General features: G+C 47.8%; 1 protein-coding gene and 1 pseudogene across 3 annotated transcripts in view; one reads left to right on the top strand and one right to left on the bottom strand.

Moving 5' to 3' along the window:
* LOC149352619 (sushi, von Willebrand factor type A, EGF and pentraxin domain-containing protein 1-like) overlaps positions 1 to 14,009 on the top strand; it is a 261,506-nt gene that overhangs the window by 113,577 nt on the left and 133,920 nt on the right. The gene's annotated exons all lie outside the window — the stretch shown is intronic.
* LOC149352620 (uncharacterized) lies at positions 11,675 to 12,860 on the bottom strand (annotated as a pseudogene).

Below are 14,009 nucleotides of genomic sequence, written 5' to 3'. Positions count from 1 at the left end.
TAATGCAAAATTTGAATGCAGCTCAGCAGCTGTTTCCGTTTTCGATAAATTAAGGCAAAGAATTCGAGAAAGACATTCATGTACAATTATAGACAACTTATTTTTCACACATATTCCTTCATCAAGAAACACTCCACTAACAGCAGTTCTTGATTGTCATGAAGGAAGCTTTTTGGTCGGAGAAATAGATGGATAAATGCTCGACTTGCCTAACCAATGCCTCGTTCTCAAAGACGAGGACTATACAAGTATTCCGCGATGTTGTTAAAGCCGTGGGAGGTGTTACGAGCGAGAAGAACGGGGTGTAGTCACGCATAAGTGGTTAGAAATTCCTGTTTGTCTGTATATTTGCATAAAAGTCCCCACTCACCCTGCCACCATGGCAGGTGGCAGTTAATGGTTGATCGCGAGATTTCGCTCATCGTTTACAGCGCGAATGCATGCAGCCCGCATCTCTATCTCATCGCGCCACGTACATATTTAAGCGTGATTCAGGCATCCACTTTCCCAGGAAGCCAGTTATGCGCATTTTCTTTCCTTAAAATGATCTTACACTGCAAACCGAAAAACACCCGGATAGGAGTAAATGGCTCATCGCGTAGCGCACTCCCGAAAAGGGGTTTTTATACTCCTCAGAATAGGAGTATATCGTCTACTCCTCTGCTTGAAGGTGTACTTGTGGAGTGCTAGAAGGAGTAAAGTGTTACCGCTCTGCAGACGGGAGTTTATTTAGGAGTAAAGTTGTGATCACAAAGGTGTTAGCATGGCAATTAATAGAAGTATTATATACTCCTTTGCAGCTACTTTTATAGTACATTTCAGGAGTACGTGCCTGTTCCTTTTAAGTAGTTTTGACAGGAAATTTTTCGAGAAATTTTTCTTACTATAGGGTTACATTTATGATTCCCAGACGAGTATATTACTCCACTTGATGCGGAAGCCGATTTGAAATAAAGTATCCGTATGGAAGGCTCATTTTAGAGCTTGATATTCCAGGATAAATGCGTCGATGAACTTACAGTGATTTATTTCAAACAATATTTTATTGGGTACAAAACATTTGAGACATGTGTTCGGCAGCTTGCTTTCGACGGTTACAGAGAACCTACGTGTTGGCCCCTGTAGAAAAGAAGAGTGCCTTAACCCACGCTGTCTTTGGGTACATAATTTAAATACCCAAAGGAATGAAAATAGAGATGCCACACTTGAAAGCAAGGAGGGAACCTTGAAATGCTTCGCTGTCAACATACAGGCTCCTTCTGAAAGAAAGATTAGAAAAAAAAATGCATCAGAGGAATTGCACCTCTAAGCTTGAAGTATGACGTGCTTCAAGTGTAGAAGTCAACGTCCCAAAGCCGTTCAGAGTGCACTTTTAAATAAAGTAGGTATTATTGAAGTTTAAACGCTTTTCATGACTAAAGATTAGCTAGTAGAACATAGTAGGTAATCAACTAGCTAATACATACCTGTACCCTGTCGGATGACAGCGGCTAAACGCGGTTTTCAGGGAATCACAAATTCCAGAGAGCCGCTTTCGTAAGCGTTAAGGCAATACGGCGAATGGGAAGCAGCATCGATAGGGAACATTTTTTCCGCAAAGCATAAAACTGAAAAAAATAAAATGGTCTTACTGAGGCACTTGCGCATTCGCGCTGCCTTTGGCTGCGTTCCTGCACCGAAAGAGGCCTCGAGATATAATTTTTTTTTTACTTGTCAGAGGTTCCTCATGCTTTTCGGGCACCTTGTCAGAACCAATTACTGAAATCAAAACATGCAAACAAAAGACAGCGCTTTGCATACACGCAGCGGAAGCTTACATGCAATTTCCTTGATGGGAGAGCCTGCAGCTACGCATTTTCAGGCGTCGTCATTCTGTGTATAGGTCAAAGGCAGGGCAAGGGCGACTGACATAGCAGGCATTGTTAGGAATAGAAAGCTACCAAAAGACCCACCCTCCCGCCGCCACCTGTCTTCTGTTAAGCTTTGCCCTCACATTCGTGGCCAGGGTTCAAAAGAAAACATTCTACACAGGCCTATCTGGCTGGGAAAGGAATATACTTTCGGGAAAGAACGCCAATGAAAAAAAAAAAAAACGTTTCGGAATCTTCTTGGTTCTTTCAGCAGGTGTGACTGCGAGTGAGTCACAGCTTGCCTTTTTTTAAGCCTTCGGTTAGTCATCCGCCGGGTCACTGATCGTAGACAGTTGATGCAAGGATAGTTCCCTCGAAGTCAGTCTTGTCAACCCGCGCTTCCTTCCTTGTTCATTTGTTTGGCATCCGCTTTGTGCTGCTTCAGTTTTTCTGGGAAATGCTTGCTTTCGCCAATGTACTACGTCCAGCACGAGCAGGGGATCTTGTACACTGGCGTCTGCTTTATTCTTTTTCTTTCGCTGCCTTCCTGGGATCAGCAGTCTGAACCGGAACGCTTGCCTCCACGAGTTTCACATAATGGAATGTGTTCGGAAACTGCACGCGAAGTGGAAACTTCTTTTAACATTTTTCAAATGCGAAGAGCTTACAAGATACCACATTTTGGAACTAGACGCCTAACCATCCAGAAAAGGCAGCGTTCAGTATGGTTGAAACCTCATGTCCGCTGCCGAAACTCGGAAAATGTAACAGTTTAGCTAATCTCCGTGAGCGCTAAGGCGTCGTCATGTCCTGTGCTATGACTGAAAACAATAAAATCGCTTGCATTGTTTGCATAACAAGGCCCTCTTAAAACACAGGAAAGGAAGCAACCGATTAGGGCAGGGTTCTCAGCACTGTTCGTAATAACGTGACAGAAATTCACAGACCCCAAGGCTGTGCATTTTCACCTGTCATTGCCTGTACAGCTTTTCCATATTCGTGGGGCGTGAACGCATGAAGAAAATTTGGTCCCTAGAAGAACTGACCGTACTTCCAGCTGTACATGTTAGCGTAACAGCCACGACTGCAGTGCCACACTCTTTTTTTCAGCCGCATGCAACAACAAATTTCTCAGATACTTACTTCATGCCTGCTGTGTGAGTTGGCTCCACCGGACCACAATGAAGCCTTTGCTGTTTTGCTGTTCTCGTTAAGTCTTTCATCTCGGCGCACCCGTGGTTCACTGCAAGTCTATGCACACTGAAAAGGGAGCGGCGTTAAGTGCATGCGCATCTATGGCATCAAAGGAGAGTTTAATACTGCTTACCAGAACACACGACGATGATAATCCGGTCTTTAGTATTCTTGCAATACAGCGAAATAACGAGGGGCCGACGATGTCGAGAAAACTGGTGCGTCACACACACACCGCCATGTCGGCGCGGCGAAACGGCAGCAGCCAACACTTGTATGCTGCGTAGACAATGAATGACTAGCCGCTGCTTCTGCACATATTGCTGGCTTGAGTGAGACGTTCATTGCAGCACGTTGCTGCTAAGGTCGATGATGTCCAGTCTTACGTCACGACAAGAGCGCGCAAAGGAGCGGGTAGCAAACTGGCGGCTTCGGGGAGGTCGACGCGTCACACACCGCCATGTTGGCTCGGCTGAGCTCGGCTGGCTAAGCCTCTCGCAGACTGCCGTCGCAGGCGATGCAGCACCAAGCGTTCTCCGAATACACTGGGGGCTTCACAGGCACTGTCTGCGGCACTGTCGCGAGGTTGCGGCGATCCGGTGTCTTGTAACATGACAAACGTGCGTGAAGCAGCAAAAGCAGAGGCGAGCAGGCAGCGACGACAGAGCCGGCGTCGTCACCTGCAAGTGCAGCGAACCGGCAGCTGCCACTAGGTGGCGGGCAGACACTAAGGAGTGCATAAAGGGCCTGAAGGAGTATTGAAGCCGACATACTCCTGCTTGGAAAAGTAGTAAAATCATGTAAATGCTTTATTTTACTCCTCGATTTCGCGACGGCAGTAAAAAAGGAGGATTTCCTCTTTTTTACAACTTAAAGTCGATTGCGCAATTTTCAAAAAGGAGTTTAAAAGCGGACACTAGCCATTTATACTCCTATTTGGGCTTATTTGTGTTTACAGTGTACTGTAAAACGTTGTCAACGCCAAAGCCAATGAACGCAACGAACGCCAACGGCCTATGGCTTCAGCGCCGTGTTTCTGGCACAACGTTGTTAATGCAAACGCATGCAGCGCACATCTGTCACTACCGCCACGTAGCTTAAAGCACGATTGAGGTGTCCACTGTTCCAAGAGGGCAGTTATGCGCCTTCCCTCTGGTTCAGGTGTCCACCAAGATGTATGAGACAGATACTGCGTCGTTTCGTTTCCTCAAAAACCAATTTACCAAGCTTTCTCAGAAACTTCGTAGTTAAAGAAAAAGCCGTATGCCGTATGGCTGCGCTTGGGTGGATGCCAATGAGTAATTACTCCCATATTACAGATTTACTCCACCTTGGGGGATTCCCCTAAACATTGGACCAACACTGTTCCCACTTCGAGTTATTGACCAATTCGCTCTCGCCCTACCATAAGCTTGCCGTCCCGGTTAGCTCAGTTGGTAGAGCGATTGCTCCGGTGAAGCGGTGGTCCCGGGTTCGAACCCCGGACCAGGACGAATTTTTCTTTAACTACGAGGTTTCTGAGAAAGCTGTATAGCCTTCCTTTGTAGCCGTGGGGCTGCGCTTGGGTGGGTGCCAATGAGTAATTACTCCCTTATAGCATTAGTGATCAAGTCGGCAAAATGCCCGCGCCCCGGCAAGGCAAGAGCACCACCCTCTTCCGAGTCGTGCCAGGTAAAACAAAGAACAAGGCCTTAAGCTGTGCTGCTAGATTAACTCCCCTTTTGGCTCATCCTCCCCCCCCCGTCCCTCAGGCGGTTTGGTTGGGTGATTTCCGGAGGAGACCTATGCGGGCGATTCAATGCCACCGCATCTTTCAATTTTGAATCAGGTTTTATGCTGGAATAAATTACACCTGCCGTTGCGATCCACAGACGGACGCCCGATAGATCAGTTGAGAGGATAGTAGAGCTCAACTACTATTCATGTAATCTCAACCGCTGAACAATACATAACCGACAACAAAGATAACCCACACACTGCAACTATACATTACAAAGTCTCAAATGCTGTCATAAAAAAAAACTCTTTATGCAGATAATTAACAAGCATCTTTAAGCCACATCATTCCAGGCAAAAATAAAAGCTCAAACCATCGCTTGCATTTTTCTACCGGAGTGAATGAATAAATAAAAAAGAACAGTAAATACAAGACACATGTATTCCTGGAATACCCCTACTTCAGCCGCGCCCTGCGCTTTTGGGCGGCCGGTCTACCAGCTAACGTTTCCCAAAAGCTGCGGGGCTGATTAGTTCTGTCTCTTTGCTACTGGCGTGCAAAGCCCGGGCAGCGCTGGAAAAGCGCTACGCGAGAGGGGCGCTGCCTCCTCTCTCGGCTCCCGGCATGTCTCGTCTTTATCGGACCCGCGCGCGCACGGCGGCGCCCTTTTATCTGGTGGCCGCGCGCTCCTTTCTTTAGCAAGCAGCAGGCGTCACATGTCTCATGACAACCCTTGCAGCGGTCCAACGATGGAGAAAGTGGCTTACGTCCTGCATGTGCCAGCTTAGTCGATCTGGTCTTCACGCGACTCCTGTGAGCTCTCCGAGAAGTAATGCCGCAACTCCGCGTAACTCCGAGAGTGGCAACTCCGAGAAGTTACGCGGGGACCTCAATTGTAGAAGCCCGACCTGCACTTTTGCTTTGCGACACCACACAATTCGGTTTAGCCGCCGCGGTGGCTCAGTGGCTATGGTGCTGGGCTGCTGGCCCGAAAGACGCGGGTTCGATCCCGGCCGCGGCGGTTGAATTTCTTTGGAGGAGAAATTCGAGGCCCGTGTACTGTGCTATGTCAGTGCACGTTAAAAAACCCCAGGTGGTCAAAATTTCCGGAGCCCTCCACTACGGCGTCTCTCATAGCCTCAGTCGCTTTGGGACGTTAAACCCCATAAACAAACCAACACAATTCGGTTTTCGTTGCATGGCGCCGCTTTTTGGAAGCTGCCCCAGTGGATCTGTTGCGCGCGCCTTCTGTTATCGCGGGGCCGTCACGTGTTAAGGTGCCAGCCCTCGCCGCAGCATCAAAAGCTGACTCAGTAATTCCCGGAGGCTCGTCGCGTGCGGAATTTTCCTCGCATGGGAAAACTGCCTGAGCCCTGCTGTCAGTGCTAAGTAACAGCATGGTAACAGCTTCTCTGACAATTCGGACGCCTCAGCGATTTTGTCTGAGCTCGGTTCTTTACCTTCTGGGCTCAACTGGGCCGCGATCTTGCAGTCTTTAGAACGCGTTAGCGCGTGCACGGAGCGGTCGCCATAGCTCAAGCCCCTCTTCTTTAAGGCCGTTGTACGGTCGCTTTTGAGCGGATCCGCCAGGCAGGCGGACTGGCGGACCGAACGACCAGACAATAGACAACCGCCCCGTCCGGCGGGCGGGAGGAAAGTTGGTGAACTTCAACTTTCGGGCGGACGAGCGAACCGCCTGGCGACCGAATTGCAGCGATTGGCTGCTTTTTACGTGACGTAGGCATCCGCTCCTGCCGGGGCAAGATGGCCGTCCGTCGACTGAACTGGGGAGCGAGGCATAGGTCGCGACTGTAGTGGTGGCAGCTATGCCGCGAGGCATACTATATTGGCCACATGTTGATATTACGAGTGTTCAGAGCGACTGCGAACTTCTCCGCGTGCAGCAGCGGCGAGCAGCAACAGTTTCCAGACTTGAAATCGACGCTGATGTAGTTGACACAGCGCCCCATCAAACCGACGCAAGACCTACGCGTTGGCGGTGTCACGAAGTGTTTATATGGAGCTGTTTGTGGTTGCTGCAAGCGTTCCTAATTCCTGCGAGGATCATCACGCACAGCGGCGAGCAACAGCTGCTCACGGTGAACTTCTGTGCGTGCATGAGCTGCCTAGCACAGTGACTAGTGTCCGCGTAGTGAAAGTGATTGCGATCGAAGCGAGTGCTTTTACGTCAAGGCAGTGAAATGTGCACCTTCGAGAGCTCAATACGCACGCCGTGCTTTCCTAATGCTGAAATGAACGTGGCGTTGTGCAGCTAGTCGCATTCCTGCCTTATTATAGCCTGGCCCCTCTGTTTTTAATCCTTCATCACCCAGCACCAATGGTCCTATTTGTGTTATTGGCATGTGCTACAAATCACCAAACACATTTCATACTCTTGACCCTGCTAGATTGCTTTGGCCCATTAAGTTTTTTCATCCAAATCGGCCAGCCTTTAGAAAACATTTCTGCAATAGCCAACTTTTTCTTGTTCTTCACGACATGCACCTTGACTGCAACATCCCCCTATGATGCTTTTGTTCTTTGCTTTGAAAAAGCATGCGATTCCCTTATTTATGTGAGGCTAGTTTTCTCGTGCTTTAACTTGCATCCAATAGCTCTAAACTGGATCCAAGCTTAAACAGCCAGCCTTCGGCAGATTTCCCTTGCCAATTCTTGTGCAGCCTGCCTTTTCCTGCAATCTCGAACGTCCCCCGAGGCACTCCTTTGGGCCTCAGCTTTTTATTACTTGCATTATTACTCTCCCTTCAGTGTTTTGTCACATGCCTTCACAGACAGCTATATGGGGTCTGCCATATTTCAATCAATACCAGCATTTCACTTCTCCAAAACAACATTTAGCATGCCCTGGATTGGCCTGTTTGCTAATGTTACTGAGAATGCACTAATATTGTTTTTTATTGTCAGCATTACATTTTGCCAACTTATAAGGCCTTCCGATAAAAGTATATTCACTGTATACTGCTTCAAATACCTAATAATCCTCATACACCCACCCACAGCCTGTGATATTTACACCACGACGTGCCCTTAGTATCACCGTCTTCCAAGTTGCTTGCGTTCAAATCCCCGGTGTGGCATCAGCTTGTGTATTCGAATGGCACATGCCACAAAATCTAACTTAACTAGAATCCTGGAATGAGTTCAGACCTGAGGCGCTTGTTTTATTCTCAGACTATTTTTGAAGCTCCAGTGTAACTGCACTAAAAGTGAATCTTCAAATTTCTGCATGTCATGTAGAAACTGCAGATTTTTTTAAACTGTTGATTGCCACATAACAAACTAATCTATTCTGAGTCATGGTTCCTTCTGCACTAGTCGCACAAGCAGTGTTGTGCCTCAGTTCGCTCATGCCACTGCATTTCAAGATTCATTTTTGTTTTTGCCACAAAAGGCTGGAATGGCCTTCCAACTCACAGGGCTTACTAACCTCTTGTCCTTTGAGCTAGTCACTGCAGAAATCCATGCAGTAAATGATGATGTTCATCCACTGAATTAGGTAAATCCCCCAAGGTGAAGATTTGTGATAAGGGAGTAATTGCTCATTAGCATCCGCTCAAGTGGAGCCATAAGGCTACAAAGAAAACCTACAAAGCTTTCCTTTGTAGCGGTATGGCTGTACTTGGATGCTAATGGTTAATTACTTCTTATTAGTATTAATTACAAACTCATTAAGTTCTTACTAGGCGTATCATGTTAGCTCACCACTCAAGTATTGTCATTTAGTACTGTTTAGGTATAATAAATGTTAAAATAAGTAATTGTAAAAAAGTGCTTAGCCACTTGCCCAGCTCAGGAAACTAATACAATGCTATCTTATGCGTAAGAACTATCCTCACAGTATATTTCAAGTAATATTGGGGCAGATTTACACAACAGTTTTGTCGGACGGTATACAGTTGCATTTAGGCTAACTTGCACACTGCACAAGCTAGGTCTAGCCAGCTAAACTCGTGCACTGAAAAGCTAAGCATGCATTACTGTGCCTATCTGTGTCAGTCTTTTCTTGGCGCTTCTCTCTTATCGTATCTTCAGGTAAGCAAGACATCGACTTCATAACATGGCTCAGTGAGAATGCTGCAAATGCATACATATGCATGTGACTTTTATATAATCAGGATAGTGTTTACAGGACTGCTGGTTCATCTTAAACACAAAAGCTGTCAACTTCAAGTTGCATTATAGAGATGAAAGAAACGATAAAAGCCATCACTGCTTTTCTGTTTTTCTTCGGCATTCTTCGGCCTAACATCATATTGCTATTTTCCAAATTTCTGTTGCCTGTCAATGCCTCAGTTAATTTCTTTTTTTTTGAAAGTAGACTGGCAGCGATATACGTATATTTTGCTGAACATGTTGATAGTCAGCAACTAATAGCACTCTAAAATTCAGCATATGTTAAGTGGTATGAACATCGCTTAACAGTTAGCAATGTTCATTTTTGCTTGCTACCTTGGGAAGTGGTCATCGTTACATTCAGCCATTCCACATTTTACTGATCAGTGAAAATAACTTTAGACACTGCTTTAAGGCTGTATCAGAGAACATATGCTATATACCTGTCACATACTTAAACGGCTTATTTGTAATTTCATTTTATACCACGACATCATAGCTCCCTTACTGGAAATCCAATTTTACAAATTCTGCTTGAGATGTTAGTGTTTCCTCGAGATAACCAGATAATATGGCCATCGTACCTTGTTCCCCTGACTATACAGGTATTCTTTCTCAGCCTAAGCCGGGAGCCGTGGCCATGTAAACCCTGCAAATTGGTTCTTGCATTTACTGAACCTGTAATTCAGTTCACTGGCTCCGACATCTCATTATCTTTATATTAATGAGAATGGCATGCACAGACTTCTATGCAATAAGAAGGCACCAACTTTGCTTTGCATTCACAGCGACATTTGAGAATTCTTTGGAGTTGCACAGAGTATATGCCAGCTTGTTTTGTACATGGCAACAATGACATGGCCTTCAGCAGAACTTCCCATAGTTGTTTTCAACACTGCATTCTGGCTTGTGCAACTGCAATATGAGCTCAGGAAGGAATGCTAAACCACAACTTGATGGCCCGCTGTCACTGTGCAGAACAAAGCCATGCCCTTTTAGCCCAGTGATGCACGTCCTAGCCCCTATGCAGCCACATAGTGCTATTTCTATGTTGGGTTTAATAATGGCGTGAAAAACATGACAAAAATAAATCATTATTGTTGCATTTTCACTGTTCTGTGAAATGCATAACTGCTTTAATTACAACTGATTTTACCTGTTCCAATTAGCTGGAAACATAACTTCTCATGTCCATTAGCATTTGTGTTTGACAGCAGTGTTGTGCTAAATTGTGAATGTTAAACACATGCACAATTAACACACCTTCCCCACACGCACGCACACACCTTATATATTGAATAGGTAAGCATGTCTTTTCCAGTAACAGTATAGGGGGCCAAGGAGAAGGCCGTTTACATATTACAGTGACTGTGCAAATTGCTTGGGAAAGGCTGCAAGTGCAATTATTTTTTTTCTCTGTCAGCAATGCAAAAACACTGAAGTGTGCTATTTTGAATAACTGACTAAAAATTTTAAGTATGCAATCGTAACTATTTTAAAAAATGGGATTATGCCGATAGTAATTACGGACGGTTGTTAGCAGCCTGTACTGCAGTGTGGCCCGATCGAGAATTCGTAGCAAGAATCGCGTCGTCGCAGCGAAATCGTCAGGGCAGCGTAAATTTCAGAGCAGGCAACATTCTGTTATTTTGGGGCCGGAATCACGGTCCGTTGTGAGAAAGTTTCGTCGAACGGGGACGCGATGTGACGCGTTTTTCAGTCTCTTGGGTAGAAATGATCCAAACACGTATCATTTCCGACGGCATCGCTTTAGATGAGCAGACTCGCCTTCGATCTTGCAAAGTTTTGTCGCGAATTGTTTCGCGGCCGTCAGGGTCGTCTGAACCAAGATTCGTGCCGTCCCAGCCCGAATCACAGCCGACCACGAGTCTACCTTCGACGAAAATCCCGCAGCAAAAGAAACGTTGACGTAACGGATATTTCCTTGAATACGCCGCAATTAATATGGGTAATTTCTACCGCAAGATATCTGCATGTTTCGCTACAAACACGTCTGTACCGCCGCACGCGATTAGACGGGCGGCACTGGCGGGAGCACCAATCGGAACGTTCGAACCATCCGTCTCGTCCGCCAGCAGCAAAGTCATCGTACAACACCATTCCGCCCCACGCTCGAGCGGAGGCTGAAAGCGAGCGGTCCGCTCGCTGGCGCATCCGCCCAAAAAACGATCGTACAACGGCCTTTAGCTCGCCCTCCGAGCGGTTTGAAAAAAGGTACGGGTACTGTTCTGGCAAGGTCGCTGACACCGCCGCTTCGGTATGCAGCACCCCAAACGGGCCTTCAATGGTGACGCGTGCAACAGGCAGACAGACACTGTCCTCCTGAGCCACCTGCTGGATCCACGCGCTTTCCCCCGTGAAATCTTGCGGTGAAACGAGCGAAGGATGCATTACATCCATTGTGGCGGGGGAGTCGCGCAGAACGCGACACCGTCGCCCATTCACTGTCATTTCACGCATGTACGGCTCTATAGTTGGATACAGCTCAAGAAGGAAGCGGCTTTTTCCTGCCACAGGACCTTCTTCCAGCCAATGGCGTCGGCGGATTCTCATGACCCTGGTAACATGAAAATGCACGCAGTGGTAGATGAAAGGGGACAGTTCCTTCTTTTCATGGTCGGGGATAGACCCCTCTCTTCATTGTGGCGCTGCTCCCTGCATTGTCATGCTAGCAGGGTCATGAGAATCGTCGGACGCCATTGGCTGGAAGGGGTTCCTTTGACGGGGAAAAGCCGCTTCGTTCTTGAGTTGGATCCGACTATAGTAGGCGCATATTTTCCTCGTCGATAGTAGGGAGCGACGAAATCAGCCTAGTCCTTCGACAGCCACTCGCGATGTGCCCGGGCTCGTTACAGCGGAAACAGACTGCCGGTTTCCTCGCCTCGAAGACTTTAGCACGATCCTTCTCTTTTTTTTTCTTTGTCTGCGTCATTTCTACCGACGGAGTCTTTTTCGCGGACCCCCTCATTTGCCCCTTTCTCTACTCTCGGCGGGGCCGCTCTATTCTCGTTCCGCAGAGGGCGCTCCCCGAAATCCCTGTAGGGCTTTGTTGCTGCCCCTAAGCTTTCCTCTCCTGTTTCGCGCCTGACGTGGAACTCTTTCTTCTGCGAGCTCGGCGGCGCGCTCTAAGCTTTTCTTTTCGGGCCTGTCTTACACCCAGAGCCGCGTTTCCTCATTTACACAGTGGTAAAATTGTTCTAGACGTATTTATTCTACAACTTTGCCACGGTCCTCGTAAACCTCCGAGCCATTCGATCAGATTTGCCTTAAGATAGTAGGCAAAATCTGAGAATGACTCAGAAGGGCCGCTTTCCCGTGGTTCTGAACCGTCGACGGAAGGCGTCGGCTGACAGGCGGTACTTTTTCAGCAAGGTGGCCTTCACTTTATCGTAATCATCCGCCTCCGCCTTTGTCAGCCGAGCAAGCACGTCGGCAGCCTCACATGGCAGAACCGTCAAAAGGTGCTGTGGCCAAGTTGTACGAAGAAAGTTATGGTTTTCGCACGCGCGCTCAAAGTTCACAATGAACAGTCCGATATCTTCACCCATTTTGAAAGGTGACAGAAGGTCTTTCATTTTGGGCGGCTTCGATGACTGACTGCTCACAACAGAGGCCGTGCCCGCTTTTGCTGCTTCTGCCTGAGCTTCAGCTAGCTTCACCTCTAGTCGCTTCCTTTCTAGCTCCACCTCATCTTTCCTTTTTTGTTCCTCTAACTTCTCTTTTCTTTTTCGTTCCTCCAATTCCAATTCCTCTTTTCTTTTTTGTTCCTCTAACTCCTCTTTTCTTTTTGTTTCCTCCCAGTTCTCCACTATCTCCTCGTCCTCAAAACCGAGGTCCTCTATCGCACTGACAACATGCAGTTTCTTCATTGTTTTCCCGCAATCAATCCCTAATTCTCCAGATAAGGAGATCAGGTCCATCTTACGCAGCTTTCGCCAGTCCATGACTGCCCTTACGTGCTTGCTAACAATGTGATCGCTAGTCTCTAAGGATGTTGGTGCAAGCAAGATTCAAATCCAAATAGGCTACTACAACCAACGCACACTACCAGGAAGAGCAGCACTAATGCTAAGCCTGGCAATACTCAAGGAGGGAGGCAATGCACTCACCAAAACCGGAGCCAGGACACCACGCAGACGATCTTACCGCTGCCAACCAGCTGTTGCGACCCGGGTAACATGGTCTGACCGGTGATGGGACGAGCAAGATGGGAGACTGGGTTAGGAGGAAGGCAAAGAAAACTTTATACAATTATTTGCATTGTTTACAAAAGAGCGACTGAGAGTGACTCTCAGTGGAAGGGAACTTCTTCGCCAACCGGAGTCGACCGGAGTTAACGGGCGTCTCTCGGCCACACTCACAGCCGAGTTAAATAGAGTTCGGATTCCCCCAGATCCCTGACTGGGGAATAAAGTTCGAAGAACGATGTCCAATCGCATGGGCAGATGTGGATGCCGGTGGTACCATAACGGCAGGGGTGGTGCTGGACTGTCCCGCTCTCTCGCAGCTCGGTCGATGGGAAGGGGTAGATGCTGAGTAATCAAACAATGCTGGAAATGAATATCCCGCACTCTACCAGCAGGTGAACGAACGTCCTCGTGCTTCCCCGCCGGGTGTCCAAAACATGAGACCTCTGTCGAGGACACAGCCGTCTTTAAATTAATAGCAACAGCTTGACCTTGCACCACTCCGTCGTTCGGCGACCTGAGGGTAGACTCGGCCACCTGACGCCGCCATCGTCGGCGCTGCTTCCGTTGCTATTTCCGCCGCTGCTAATCTTCACCAGCCCTAGCCGTATCTTCGGCTTTCGCCGGTCCTCGACCCTCGCCGCTGCCGCCGGGGTCACCCCGGTCGAGGGTGTCCGCTGCCTTAATCCACTTAGCCTAGGGGGGGGGGGGGGGGGGGGGGGGGGTGCATCACAAGCACTACACTGGTCTGCCGCCGTCGCGAGGTTGTCGGCCTTGTTAACCGTTCTCGGTTCCTGCTTGCTCGGGCCCACGTGGCCAGTACAATCATAACAACGCCTCATTCCTGTGACATCCTGGTAGCCGATAATTTCATATTATATGAATGTTCGACCATTTGCTTCTGCA

This window comes from Amblyomma mixtum, chromosome 3 (assembly GCF_055824585.1).
Source record: "Amblyomma mixtum isolate Tamu chromosome 3, ASM5582458v1, whole genome shotgun sequence".
Classification (NCBI taxonomy): Eukaryota; Metazoa; Arthropoda; class Arachnida; order Ixodida; family Ixodidae; genus Amblyomma; species Amblyomma mixtum.
Note: the sequence above shows the minus strand (reverse complement) of the source record. Positions and strands in the feature narration are given on the sequence as shown.